The sequence below is a fragment of the Euleptes europaea genome, chromosome 7, assembly GCF_029931775.1.
Source record: "Euleptes europaea isolate rEulEur1 chromosome 7, rEulEur1.hap1, whole genome shotgun sequence".
Lineage (NCBI taxonomy): Eukaryota > Metazoa > Chordata > Lepidosauria > Squamata > Sphaerodactylidae > Euleptes > Euleptes europaea.
The window spans coordinates 22,622,516-22,635,900 of NC_079318.1; the positions used below are offsets into that span (position 1 = coordinate 22,622,516).

The following is a 13,385-nucleotide window of genomic DNA, read 5'->3' on the forward strand; positions in this document are numbered from 1 at the left end:
GGGCTGGGATGTCATCAGTATGCTCTCAGCTACTGGGATGGCAAATTCCATTCTGGCCATAATTAGACAAGAAATAGAGAATAAAACTGCTGATATCATACTGCCCTTGTACAAATCTATGGTGAGCCCACACTTGGAATACTGTGTACAGTTCTGGTCACCACACCTAAAAAAGGATATTACAGAGCTTGAGAAGGTGCAGAAAAGAGCAACCAAAATGATTAGGGGACTAGAGCAGCTGTCCTATGGGGAGCGGTTAAGATGCTTAGGGCTGTTTAGCTTGGAAATAAGGCGGCTGAGGGGAGACATGATAGAGGTCTATAAAATTATGCATGGTTTGGAGAGAGTGCACAGGGAGACGTTTTTCTCCCTCTCCCATAATACTAGAACGCGGGGTCATCGGCTGAAGCTTGTGGGTGAGAGATTCAAAACAGATAAAAGGAAGTATTTTTTCACACAACGCATAGTTAAATTGTGGAACTCCCTGCCCCGGGATGTGGTGATGGCTGCCAACTTGGAAGGCTTTAAGAGGGGAGTGGACATATTCATGGATGAAAGGGGTATTCATGGCTATTAATTAAAATGGATACTAGTCATGCTGCATACCTATTCTCTCCCGGATCAGAGGAGCATGCCTGTTATATTAGGTGCTGTGGAACACAGGCGGGATGGTGCTGCTGCACTCGTCTTGTTTGTGGCTTCCTAGAGGCACCTGGTTGGCCACTGTATGAACAGACTGCTGGACTTGGTCTGGTCCAGCAGGGCCTTTCTCATGTTCCTTACAGTGGTGCACTATTATGAAAATTCCCAGACCATTTGAAAGTCTGTCACAAGCAGTGCCGCACTCCAAAATACATTTTCCAAACATTGGGAGCTTCATCCTCCCTGTCATCTTCCTCCTTTATGGCGGATAGCCTTGTACACCCATATATGTTTACACATGCGCGCACACACAGCATCTTTTGTTGGGTTGTCTTTGACTAGGTAAAGGCCCCCAACCAGCTTTCATGTGTGTGGGGGGGACCCAGAGAGGGCAGAGGGAACGTTCCTGTTTTTAGAGACTGCAGGAAACGGGAAACAGGCAACAGTGGCCAGGGTTGTGACCTGCAGACCTTGCTGTCTAAGTAATGTGATCTCAGGGCAGTGATGAGGGAGGGGGGAGAAAAAAGGAGTCTGGCCTTGAGACAGCAAATCACTGGCTGTGATGACAGGAGAAGGCCTAATAAAAGCCAGCACCCTTTGCTTTCAAATGAAACAAGAGCAGGGGGAGTGATTTACGGCTTCACAGATATCACAGGGGTATAGCTTCCTTTGAAATGATGTTCATGTGCCGGTGGAGGTGCACCAGCATTGATACTGATTGCCAAAAGGTACAGGAGCTTAGCATCAAGAAAGAAGAAGAAGAAGAGGAGGAGGAGGAGTTGGTTTTTATATGCCGACTTTCTCTACCACTTAAGGGAGACTCAGACCAGCTTACAATCACCTTCCCGTCCCCTCCCCACAACAGACACCCTGTGAGGTAGGTGGGGCTGAGAGAGTGTGACTTGCCCAAGGTCACCCAGATGGCTTCATGTGTAGGAATGGGGAAACAAATCCAGTTCACCAGATTAGCCTCTGCCGCTCATGTGGAGGAGTGGGGAATCAAACCCGGTTCTCCAGATCAGACTCCGCTGCTCCAAACCACCGCTCTTAACCACTACACCATGCCGGCTCTGAAACAAACCATGCTGAAACAAAAAGAAAGGACAATTTAAATGTCTTTGCTGAGCATTGGTGAAGAAAGGAGAAATGTGCAAAATCCTCTCCCTAGAGCAAAACTAGGACATTACAGTCAGCACAAGGTTGCTGTCAAAAATGGCAGCCATGTGGTGGGTTCTTTTTCCTCTCCAACATGAATAGGATGCATTGACATCTTCACCTTTGCCCTTCCAGCAGCAGACTATGGTGTGGCACAGGGACAAGAAAGCACACAATATAGTGATGTTAAGTCATCCGGTTAGGCGAACGAAATGTTACGGATGTGGGAGGGGGTCAGCACAGTGCAGCCAGTTTCAGAGGCAGTTTTGTTTATCTTGTCGTAACGTGTAGTTCCGTTTTGAGTCCAATCATCTGGACGTATCGTGTTCAGAAGAGGACTGTAGGCTACAGTGGAGATTTGCCTCGGTCGGTCGCAGCCCAACCTACCTAACATAATAGTTGTGAGGAGGGCGGTCTGATATATTCCACTTGAGCTCCTTGAAAGAAGGGTGGGATAACAATGAACCAAATGTATACATACGTACATAAGCACGTACATACATACATACTGTTTGCTTGGAACGAACTACAAACTTGCTTTCATGGTTATTTTTTACATAGGAGCTTAGGATCAGGGGCCATGACCTTCTTTCTAAGACCTCTATCTACAACAGATGCATCCAGAGTTTTGTCTTGTTTTTGAGCAAACAGACCAAATGATGGATGTATCCATGAAATTCAACTCAGAAAATTCCTTCCTATATATTGATTGCCTCAGATTTCCAACAATCTGGAAAACTGGTCTCTTGCTAGGGTTGCTGGGTCCCTTTTCACTACCGATGGGAGGTTTTTGGGGCGGAGCCTGAGGAGGGCGGGGGTTTGGGGAGGGGAAGGACTTCAATGCCATAGAGTCCAATTGCCAAAGTGGCCATTTGCTCCAGATGAATTGATCTCTATCGGCTGGAGATCAGTTGTTATAGCAGGAGATCTCCACCTAGTACCTGGAGGTTGGCAACCCTATCTATTGCCCAAAAGCAAACAGGCTTCCCTTTGAAAAGTCCAACAGACTCACGTGTCTATTTAATATTACAGCTTACGAATGGCGATCATTTGTGATTTCAAAGAGCACTTTCCTGGTTAATTGCTTGCTTTGCTAACAAAGCTAAAGTAAATACTGTTGTACATTCGCCTTCTCCATTCTCTGTTTTACAAGAATTCTTTTCAACGCAAATGCAGCTTAGGGGTCTGTAATGATCCTGAACATGCAGTAACTGAGATTTGTACTATCCAGTGCACTGACTAATTGTGTCTGCAATGATTTTAGGAAGAAAAGAAGCTTGTAAAATTGGCCAGCCTTAATTGATAGATCTTTATCTGGTAGCTAGACAGAAGAACCTTGCTGCCTGCTTCCATCCTATTTACAGTAGATGACTAATTTCTTAGCATTCATACTTTAAGTATTCGTATATGCTCTGGGGAAATATGTCATTTCCTGTGAGACAGACAGCTAAATAATTAAATTTGTTTTCACTAGTAGTTCAGCACTGAGAATACTTAACTTGAATCAGCATGCATGCAGAACTCAGAATAAAGTTTCCTGATAAGCTTTTTACCATTCTTACCTCTTTCAGTCTCTACTGCTGGTCTATTTATTTTCTGTTCTGCATATGTCATTATGGTATTAATATTAGTATTGTATTGTTTTTAACTATTGTGTGTTGTGCATTGATAATGTTGTCCATTATTGTACAATTTTAAGTAAGTCACCTTGGATACCTTTGGATAGAAAGACAGCTTATAACTTGTTTAAATAAATACAAAATAAATGAGGCATCAATCAGTCAATGGCCATTTATGTAGGGCTGTTTCCGTTGAGGTGGTCCCAGACCATGTAAGGCTTTAAAGGTCAAAACCAGCACCTTAAACTTGATCTGATACTTCAGCTGAAGCCAGTGCAGCTGTTTCAGCACTGGAGTTGTATGTTCTCCCAGCGAAACCCCTGTAAGGAGCCTTGCTGTGGCTTTTTGCACCAGCAGCAGCCTCCTGATTAGACCCAAGGGCAGCCCTAAGTAGAGTGAGTTATAATAGTCTAGCCTAGAGGTGAACATCGCATGGATCACCATGGCTAAATTGGTGTGGGAGAGGTAAGGAACCAGCTGCCAGGCCCAGCGGAGATGGAAAAAAGCTGCCTTGACCACATCTGTGACCTGGGCCTCCATCAATAAGGATGGCGTGATCCAAGATCCCACCCAGGTTCCTGATGGCAGACAGAGGTGTTAATTGTACGTCATCAAGAGCCAGGAGCCAGCACTCCACCTCCTAGCCACCCTGGCCGATCCATAGGACCTCCGTCTTTGATGGATTCAGTTTCAGCCGACTACCCAGCCGACTTTCTTCAACTACCCAGTCACAGCATCCAAACACCTGGCCAGTGTGTCTGGGGCAGAGTCTGGATTGCCGTCCATCTACAGATAAAGCTGGGTGTCATCAATGTATTGATGACAGCCCAGTCCAAAACTGACAAGCTGGGGTGCATATAGATGTTGAACAACATGGGGGAGAGGATCACACCCTGCGGCACCCCACACAACAAGGGGTGCTGCTGCAAAACTTCCCCAGTGCCACTCTCTGTCCCTGACCCTGGAGAAAAGAGTGCAGCCACTGAAGGGCTCTGCCCTGGATCCCAATGTCAGCAAGGCGGTGGTCTTGAAGTTCGTGATCAACCATGTCAAAGGCTGCTGATAAGTCCAATAATACCAGCAGCTCCAACTCGCCTCAGTCCAGCTGTCAACGGAGATCGTCTGTGAGGGCGACCAGAGCCGTCCCCATCCCATGACCGGGCAGAAGCCCGACAGGAATGGGTCCAATACCGATGCGTCATCCAGGAATCTCTGAAGCTGTTCAGCGACCACTCTCTCAACTACCTTGCCCAACTACCGGGCGGTAGCTGGCTAGATCCATAGGAACTAATGATGGCTTCTTTAAGAGCAGTTGCACCACAGCCTCCTTCAATGCCTCTGGGAAGGTCCCAGAACTGAGGGTAAAGTTAATAATCTCTCCCAGAGGGGCCCACATCACCACCCGATTGGCCTTGACCAGCCAAAAAGAGCATGGGTCTAGGAGGCATGTGGTAGGCCAAACAGCCAACAGGATCCTGTCAAATTGGCTTGCGAAAGCTGGCTGAAATGGTGCAAGAACGGACCAGAAGATGGGCAGGGGCTGCTAGTTCTCTAACTATATCAAGGTTGGCAGGGAGGTCACGGCGGAGAGACAAGACCTTATCTGCAAAAAAGCTTGCAAATGCCTCACAGCTGCATGCTGAATTAGTAATTAAATTTGGTTGTCCATTCAAGGACATCAGTGACCTAATTATTCTAAATAATTGTGCTGGGCGAGAGCTAGCAGATGCAATTTTCGCTGCATAGAATTCTTTCTTAGCAGCTTTCACCGCCATCTCATAGGCCTTCATAAACGTCCTATAAGACATTCTTGCAGCCTCGGCGCAAGTACAACGCTAGACTCACTCTAGCCATCTCAGCTCATGCTTCATCACCCAGAGACCCTCAGTGTACCCAGAGGCCTGGGTTTGGCAGGGGCAGAGAAGGTGTCTGGGTGTAATTTCATCAATGGCAGCAGACAGACAGACATGCCAATCATCTACTAACACATTGAGAGAATCACCAGTGGGAATAGGATCCTGCAGCGCTCTTCAGAATCCTATTGGATCCATGAGTCCAATAGAATCAGTAGAATCCTATTGGATCCATGGGTGAGTGTAAATTGGCTCGGTGCCCAAACAGGGACTACGCGTTCTGACTTGTTCAGCTATATGATAACAGCAGCGAGACTAGTACTGGCCGCAACTTGGAAACAAGAAGGAGTTCCAGAAATGGCAAGACAAACTGGCAGAATATGCGGTGATGGCTAAAATATCCAACCTGGTGAAAAGCAGAAGAATGGAAGAATTTTAAAAGAAACTGGCAGTTTATTTCGATTATATAAAGTTAAAAGCAGAGTTTAGTGAAAAAGGGGGGAAGCATTATAGCAAACATAAAAATATTCATGGGATAGTCTAATCTAGAGCAGTAAAGGAGGTATAAAAGTGAAGTATAGTAGGGTAAGAATTGTATCAAGTATTTAGTATTACTATTGCTTTCATGGACAGTTTGGAAGGTATTAAGCATTAAGCATATTAGTACTGTTTTGATAGGGTTTTGAAAGTAGTAGGAATATTGATAAAGGATCTAAGTAGAATTTTGATCAAATAAATGATCTGTAAGACCTGAGCGATTAACTTAATATGACCTCCCTGAAAGATGGTTTACATTGCATGTATGTGAATGTATGTGAATGGAAGATGTTTGTTTGTATGTAAAATTTTTAATAAAAACTTATTTAAAAAAAAGTCTTCCAACTGCCGGTAAGAGTCTGGGTCACTAAATGATTGTGTAGCTATGTATTCAATCCCGGTGGCCATCTCGTCTTGTGCATCTTGCCTTATCTCCACCAGGAATTTTGGGAGAGATGTACTGTTCAATCCTGTACAGAGTCAATGGACTTATACTAGAGTAATTCTGCACAGATTGCTTAGCAGGTTATCAAAATATCTATAGCCCTTCTTTCAAATCAAATGATCCTCCAAGGCATCTCACAATCAGATCAAAGCCACAATGGAAAAATTCCAATCAGCTCCCAGTAACAAAGATCAATGTTATGCTTCCAAAATTTGCTAGGAGTGTAATAAAATGATTTATTTGGCCTAGAAATTTATGGTTTACTTTGCTGTTAAATACATTACATGATTTATTCTTCTCCTTTTTTTAAAAAAAATGTTATTAAAAAGAAGAGTTGTAAAATTCCCATCACCTCCCATCTTGTATTTCATGTTGACAGAATTATTTCATTACTATTTTAATTTGGTCTGTCAACAGCCCCTCCTTTGGGAAGTTTGCCCGGAAATAGAAAATTATAATTTTTGAAATATGCTAGTTAAAAGCTCCAATTGTTTCAAGCATCATTTTCTGATTTTAACATTTTAATTTGAATAATTGCTTAAGGCAGCTGTCATTGTCTAAAAAGTGGATTTTTGTTATCTGTATGATTCCCAAACGTGCCTTTAAAAACACAGCCAAGCCCTTTTACACAATCCACATAGGCAATGCTCCAAATCCATCACACATCATTGTTCCAGCTATATAGCAACACTACCATATTGTAACTAAATATTTACAAGGTGGAACCCACAAGGACTTGCGGGAGGCATTGCATATCACCCCTCCTCCTCTATTTCTTCTTTCCCTTTCCTGAAAGCCCCCATGGCCTCTTGGTAAATTTTGGGTTCAAAAAAGCCGAATATTTTCAGCTTTTCGGGAATTGCCTATTTGGCTTCAGGCAGATTGCCAGATTTTGTATTTGGCCAAAAATAAACCTGAATATTGCTATTTTTATTTTCAGTTCAGGTTTATCAATATGCACAGCCTTACCTGCTACATTCACTCCTTCTAGGGTTGCCAACCTCCAGGTGGGGCCTGGTGATCTCCTGGAAGCTTCCAACTACATAGATCAGTTCCCCTTAGGATTGCCAGCTCCAGGTTGGGAAATTCCTGGAGATTTAGGGATGGTGCTTTGGGAGGATGACATTTGGAAAGAGAAGCAAACTCAGCCAGGTATAATGCCATACAGTTCACCCTCCAGAGGACCCATTTTCTCCAAGGGAACTGATCTCTGTCATTTGGAGAGCAATTGTAATTCTGGGTGATCTCCAGCCCCCACCTGGAGGTTGGCAACACTAGCTCCCCTGGAGGAAATGGCTGCTTTGGAGGGTGAAGTCTATGACCTTATACCCTCCCGGGATCCCTCAAACCTTACACTCTTTAGGCCCCACTCCCAAATCTCCAGGAATGTCCTAACCTGGACTTTGCAACCTTTTCTCCTTCTCACACAATAGCTTAAATTTTCACCTGAATTAACACATATAAATAGAATCTATGGATTGCTGCCTTATGTGAACAATTCCCTGTTGTGCAGAGGCATTTATAGTCTCAATGGGGAATCCACACAGGGTAATTCTCCATGATATTCCCTTGTGCCTGCCCTCAGTGAGGCTTTTGCTGGCTTTTAAAAATTGAAAGTAGGTATATCACTACAGTGTTACGATGCTAGATGCATCATTGCATGATGATGCCATGCTATTGGGGGAGGGGGTGAGTGGTACGGAACGAAACCTCTGTGTGAGAACAACTTTAGTAGTCCAAGCCCTGTTTGGTGATGTGCACTCCTATCTCTTTGCATTGCAAAGAGAATGGGAAGGGCAAAATTTATATATATATTAGTTGCCTGTTTAAAGAATAAGGTAAATACATTAAATATTCTGGCCATTGTGCTTTAGTGTGGTCTTGCTTAAGATCTATTGGTCATTCAAGAAAAATCATTAAAGAATGGGAAGGGGCTTCACTTCTAAGCCATTTCTAAGCCCTATCATTACAGGCCTCATATTTGGTTTCAATAGAGGCATATATTCCTAACCTAACACCCCTGATGTCAGGGATACTCTAGACTGATCCTGCATTAAGCAGGGGGTTGGACTAGATGGCCTGTATGGCCCCTTCCAACTCTATGATTCTATGATTCCAATAAGCATGGGTACTGGATTGATGGAGACTTTCAACACTCTCCATCCACTGTTTGAGAATTGGATCTTACAGCACTAGAGTCCACTTGCTTCTCTAGTATTTGCATATGTTACTTCAAGCTCCTTGGTCAATTTCATCATTGATACTCTGGGTGAGAACTCAGTGGCCATTTATGTATGGTCAATTTTGATGCTCACTCAAAACGCTTTTTAAAAATGCAACTTTAAAAAATGCCTATTCACTGTCCCGACGCAAAAGGAGAAATTCCACCCCCACCACTCACCTGCTCCTTTGTTCTTGATTGCAGAGTCATTAGCATGTGTACAGCTAATGCACCGCTGTTGTTTTGCATGGTTCTTTGAGGAGGATTCTTCGAGGCAAACGCCAAAGATCGCGTTAAGTGAGCTCTTTAGTAATGAGAAGCAGGTATGCGCCGGTTTCACAGTCACTTCCGGAATGACGGTTCAGAATGTAAAATTCAAAAAAATATGCGGGGAACGCGCATGCTAATTACCATGAATAAATGGCTAGTGTGTATTAGATCAGAAGAACACAACTCCAAGTTTTATTCAAATCCTAGTTCAGATTGTAAAAAAAATCTGATATATTTAGAATGTGTATGCTATCTAGGCTCTGAAATCATCTCCGCATCCATGTTGAAAGGCCTGGGAGGGGCCAAGAAGACATGTCTGCATCCATAGTAGGGTTGCCAGGTACTCCCTGGCCACTGGCAGGGAATGGGGGGGTAGGGTTGCCAGACCCTGGAGATTTGGGGGTAGAGTCTAGAGAGGACAGGGACCTCAGTGGGGTACAATGCCCTACAGCCCATCCTCCAAAGCATCCATTTTCTCCAGGGGAACTGATCTCTGTAGTCTGGAGATGAGCTGTAATTCCAGGGAATCCCCAAGTTCCACCTGGAGGTTGGCATCCCTAATCTCTAGCAAAAACCTACAATTCGTTGCAGAGGACTGTCTCACCTGAGAAGATTCATGGCTCCAATAATCACTCTAGCCTTCCAGCTCTGTGATGCTATGAGCAGAATAGTGTCACACAATCCCAAAACACATGTACATGCAAACACAAGGACCTTCGCTTAAGGCAGGGATTTATGACCTGCCATAAACACCTCACAGGATATGTTTAAGTAGAAATCCCTTAGTCAGCATCGCTGACCACGGCACAGCTGGGTAAGTGCATCACCAGAGGGGTGGGCAGGGCGTTTCCTTTCCTCACACAAGCATCCTGTCCGGGACGCTGAAATGGACAGAATATTTGTACATGATGACCGCTATTCCACTTCGGTATGGGAGTTGCTGTATGTATAATGAAACTTTCTTCAAGCAGCTAGTAACAATTCTGCTCACATGGATTCGTATACAGTATTCTTTCCCCCCCTTTCTAATGAAAATACAGCATTGATTGAAATGACAGGGAACCACTGGCTTCTGAGAAGGAAGATGTAACATTGTGGTGTAGTGGTTAAGAGCAGTGGTTTGGAGCGGTGGACTGTAATCTGGAGAACCGGGTTTGATTCCCCACTTTTCCACATGAGCTGCGGACACTAATGTGGTGAACTGGGGATAGCCTCTGTACTGACCAGATTCCATATCTCTGGGAGCATTGGCACTATTCTGGAGGCTGAAAAAAATCCAACCCCCTCACAGATGGCTAGGTTTTATAATGAGGTTTCCATCACCTGGCTGCAGGGCCTTCTCACATACGGTTCACGTGCACTCATAAGGAATGACTACATGGCGTGCCAGGAACAGAAAGGGCCATGGCTCAGTGGTAGAGCATCTGCTTGGGATGCAGAAGGCCCCAGGTTCAATTCCTGGCATCTCCAGCTTAAAGGATCACGCGATGGGAAAGACTTGGCCTGAGAGTCTGGAGAGCCGCTTCTGGTCTGAGTAGACAATGCTGATCTTGACGGACCAAGGGTATGCTTCAGAATAAGGTAACTTCATGTGAAAAAATGTACCTCCTGAAAGATCTCCGCAGGAGACACATCAGCAGGGCCACCAGTTTTCTTGAATACACCTGAGATATTAATGCAGTCAAATGTATATGAAATATACATCCTTATAAGTAAAAACCACAATAAAGGGTTTTTCTTTGTAACACGACTTGATTAAGGTCATTTATGCAGGGCTGTTTCCCTCGCAGTTACCCCGCTGGCTGCTCCAGTACTTTGTTTTGATTATGCATGCCTTTCCCGACCGGCAGAGGTCGCCTTGCTTTCCCCCACGTTTGCACGTTTTGCTCATGTTTTCCAGATGCTGTTTTAGCGAGAATCCGGAAAGCGCGGGCAAAATACCTCTGATGGTCGGGAAAGGCATGCATAATCAAAACGAAGCACCGGAGCAGTCAGCGGGGGTGACCGCAGGGGAACAGCCCTACATAAATGGCCTAAAAGTTATAAGGTTCAGCAGGGCCAGATAACGAATTCTTGGGAACTGTATCCAGCTTTTGGCCACCCACTGGCTGTCTCTGCTTTACATGCTTTCATTATTATTTCCCTGGCTCTGAAAAAGATGACGTCAGCCTCTAAAAAGTGGAGATGATTTAAACGTTTCAATCAGTCTCTCATCTCCACTTTGTGCCAGGGTATGTTACAGGCTTCCTGTGGCCTTTTTGCGAGCTGCCAGAACAGAAGTGACCTGATTACAACTTCAGCATCACAGGCCAATGCTGCCTCTCCCCCACAGTCCCCCCATGGACTTTTGTGTGTGTGCAGAAATAGCAGGACCGGACAGTGTTCCTGTCTGAAATTACAAAGCCCATTTGGCAACAGCAAGGGTGTACTCATAATTCCAGGTTTTTCCCCCCCCGATCGCTATTAAGAGTGTCAGAACTCACCGGCGTGTACTTATAAATTGCCGTAATTTCTGTTTTAAAAATCTCATGAATTAGACGGCTTCTTGACAGTCATTGGAAACATAGGTTAGCTAATGCAAATACCTTTTTGAAGAGTGACTAATTAATCGAGGGAGTGGAGCACAGGCGGAGTTGGCAAGAGTTCCGGCATTACGGCTCTTACGCAGGAGGATGCCATAATGTTATCACTGAGGAAATCCACACGTTTGACCCTGATTACTAAGCACAGCACCCCCTTTCCCAGTTCCTGAAGGTTGTAAAAAAGAATAAGGGAAAGGGTTGTTTGGTATGCTCATTAAAAGTGAGTTGAGAAAGTCATCCTTGATCCTCAAAGGGACCACGTCCTTGTTATCTCGCTCAGGAGGGGAAAGGCTGTTACCTTTCTATGGGGCAGGACCCCTTTCCAAATGTTTTGTCTAGAGCAGACACCCAGCTGAAGAATGTTGAGTTGATTAAGCTTCATATTTTAATCAATCAACTATCAATTCAATGTTTAAATATATTTGCATGGACTCATAGGAGAGCAAGGCTAGAATCTGAAAATTCTGCACTGATGTTAGATGGGGGGCAACCCGAGAAAGGGCCTTTTCTGACATGACACCAAAACTTCGGAACTCCTACCCAGGGAAATTGGTCTGTTTCCCTCTATCAGTGTCTTTCAACAGCAGGTGAAGAAACAAAAAAGTCTGGCATACCTCCAATAATGGCTATTGGCTCTCCCTCTAGTGTGGTTTGTTTATGTATTTTATTGAATTTTATATTTTAACTGCATTTTAATTGTTTTAATGTTTTAATCATTTTTATATTTGCTGCCTTGTGGACCCTGACTGGGTGGAAAGGCAGCATAAAAATGTTCTAAAATACAATGGCTTGTCCCTTTAGTAGAGGCTTGATGTGTGGAAATGGAATAGACGCAAGCACCTAGTAAATAACATTCCATTAATCCAGCATGGCATGGGGGAAAGCCAGGTTCAAATCCCCACTTGCTCCATGAAAGTTTTCTGGGTGACCTTGGGCCAGTCACACACTCTCGCTCCTGATCCTGGGTAGTATTTGGATGGAAGATCTCCACGGAATACGAGTGGAGGCAGGCAATGGCTAACCACCTTCAAACATCTCTTGCCTTGAAAACCCTACAGGGTCACCATAAGTCAGCTGTGACTTGACGGCAAAAAGGAAGCTCCTCTGTTATAAAGGGACAGGTGATATTTTTTCTTCAGGACAGTTGGCAACCCCAGTTGAAGGAAAACCAAGTGATCCCTGCTCTGCTCTTGACACCGACCAATTCTACACTAGCACAAGGGATAGACCAGCAGGGTGGTGGCAGGGCTTGCCACAATGCTTAGTGCCCATAATATGCTCTTTGTTGATGGGACTTTAGGACTGCATTGTAAAAAGCCGAGAGTATGTGTGAGGGGGGTAGGGTCACACCCAGCCCTGATTTCCTCATAATGTGTGTGTTACTGAAAGCTTAAATATGTGCCGTTTTGAGATATTGAAGGAACAGCGAAATAACTTAGAACTGACTAGAACCTATCGGCCTTTGCAAGTAGGAAAGGCCCATCCATAATATTTCTTCTTCCTTATTACAGTAATGGGCCCCAAACCAAAACAGTTTCAATAATTAAATAAGCGTGTCATTAAATTGAAGCCCCACCAATGAAAATGTGCCATCGCTAATTAAAAGTGGTCCACAGTAGTTAATCAATGTAATGATCCATTTAGTAGATTGGTTAGATCCACCAATTAAACTGATTACACCTGTAGTCTGAATGAGTAATGTGTTCAGCTCACAAGCTGCATGTCCAGGCTAACTCTGTCCTGTAAATGGGAGTTGTTTTTATCACATTGGGATGGAACAGGAGAACCTTGCTGGATTTTAAAAGTTGAGACATGTAAACTTGTCCAGTTCCTTGTAGCCTAGAGCCCCCAACCTTCCCTCCTCCCCCGCCAACTGGCTGCTGAGTATTGTTTCCTTTCTGCTCAGACAGGAGAGTTCTAGGTTAGCCAACATTGGACTCCATGTGGCAGCCTTACAATGGCTTATCTCATTTCTCCAAGGTCAGGGACAGAGGGTGGCACTAGGAGAAAGGACCTCTGCCTGGCGTCCCCTAGTATGTGGGGTTCCTCAGGGAGCAATCT

General features: G+C 44.5%; 1 non-coding gene across 1 annotated transcript; it reads left to right on the forward strand.

Moving 5' to 3' along the window:
* The first annotated feature begins 10,141 nt into the window (after positions 1-10,141).
* On the forward strand, positions 10,142-10,212 carry TRNAP-GGG (transfer RNA proline (anticodon GGG)). Its single transcript has one exon. It is a non-coding gene; the product is annotated as a tRNA-Pro (tRNA).
* Positions 10,213-13,385: the final 3,173 nt, after the last annotated feature.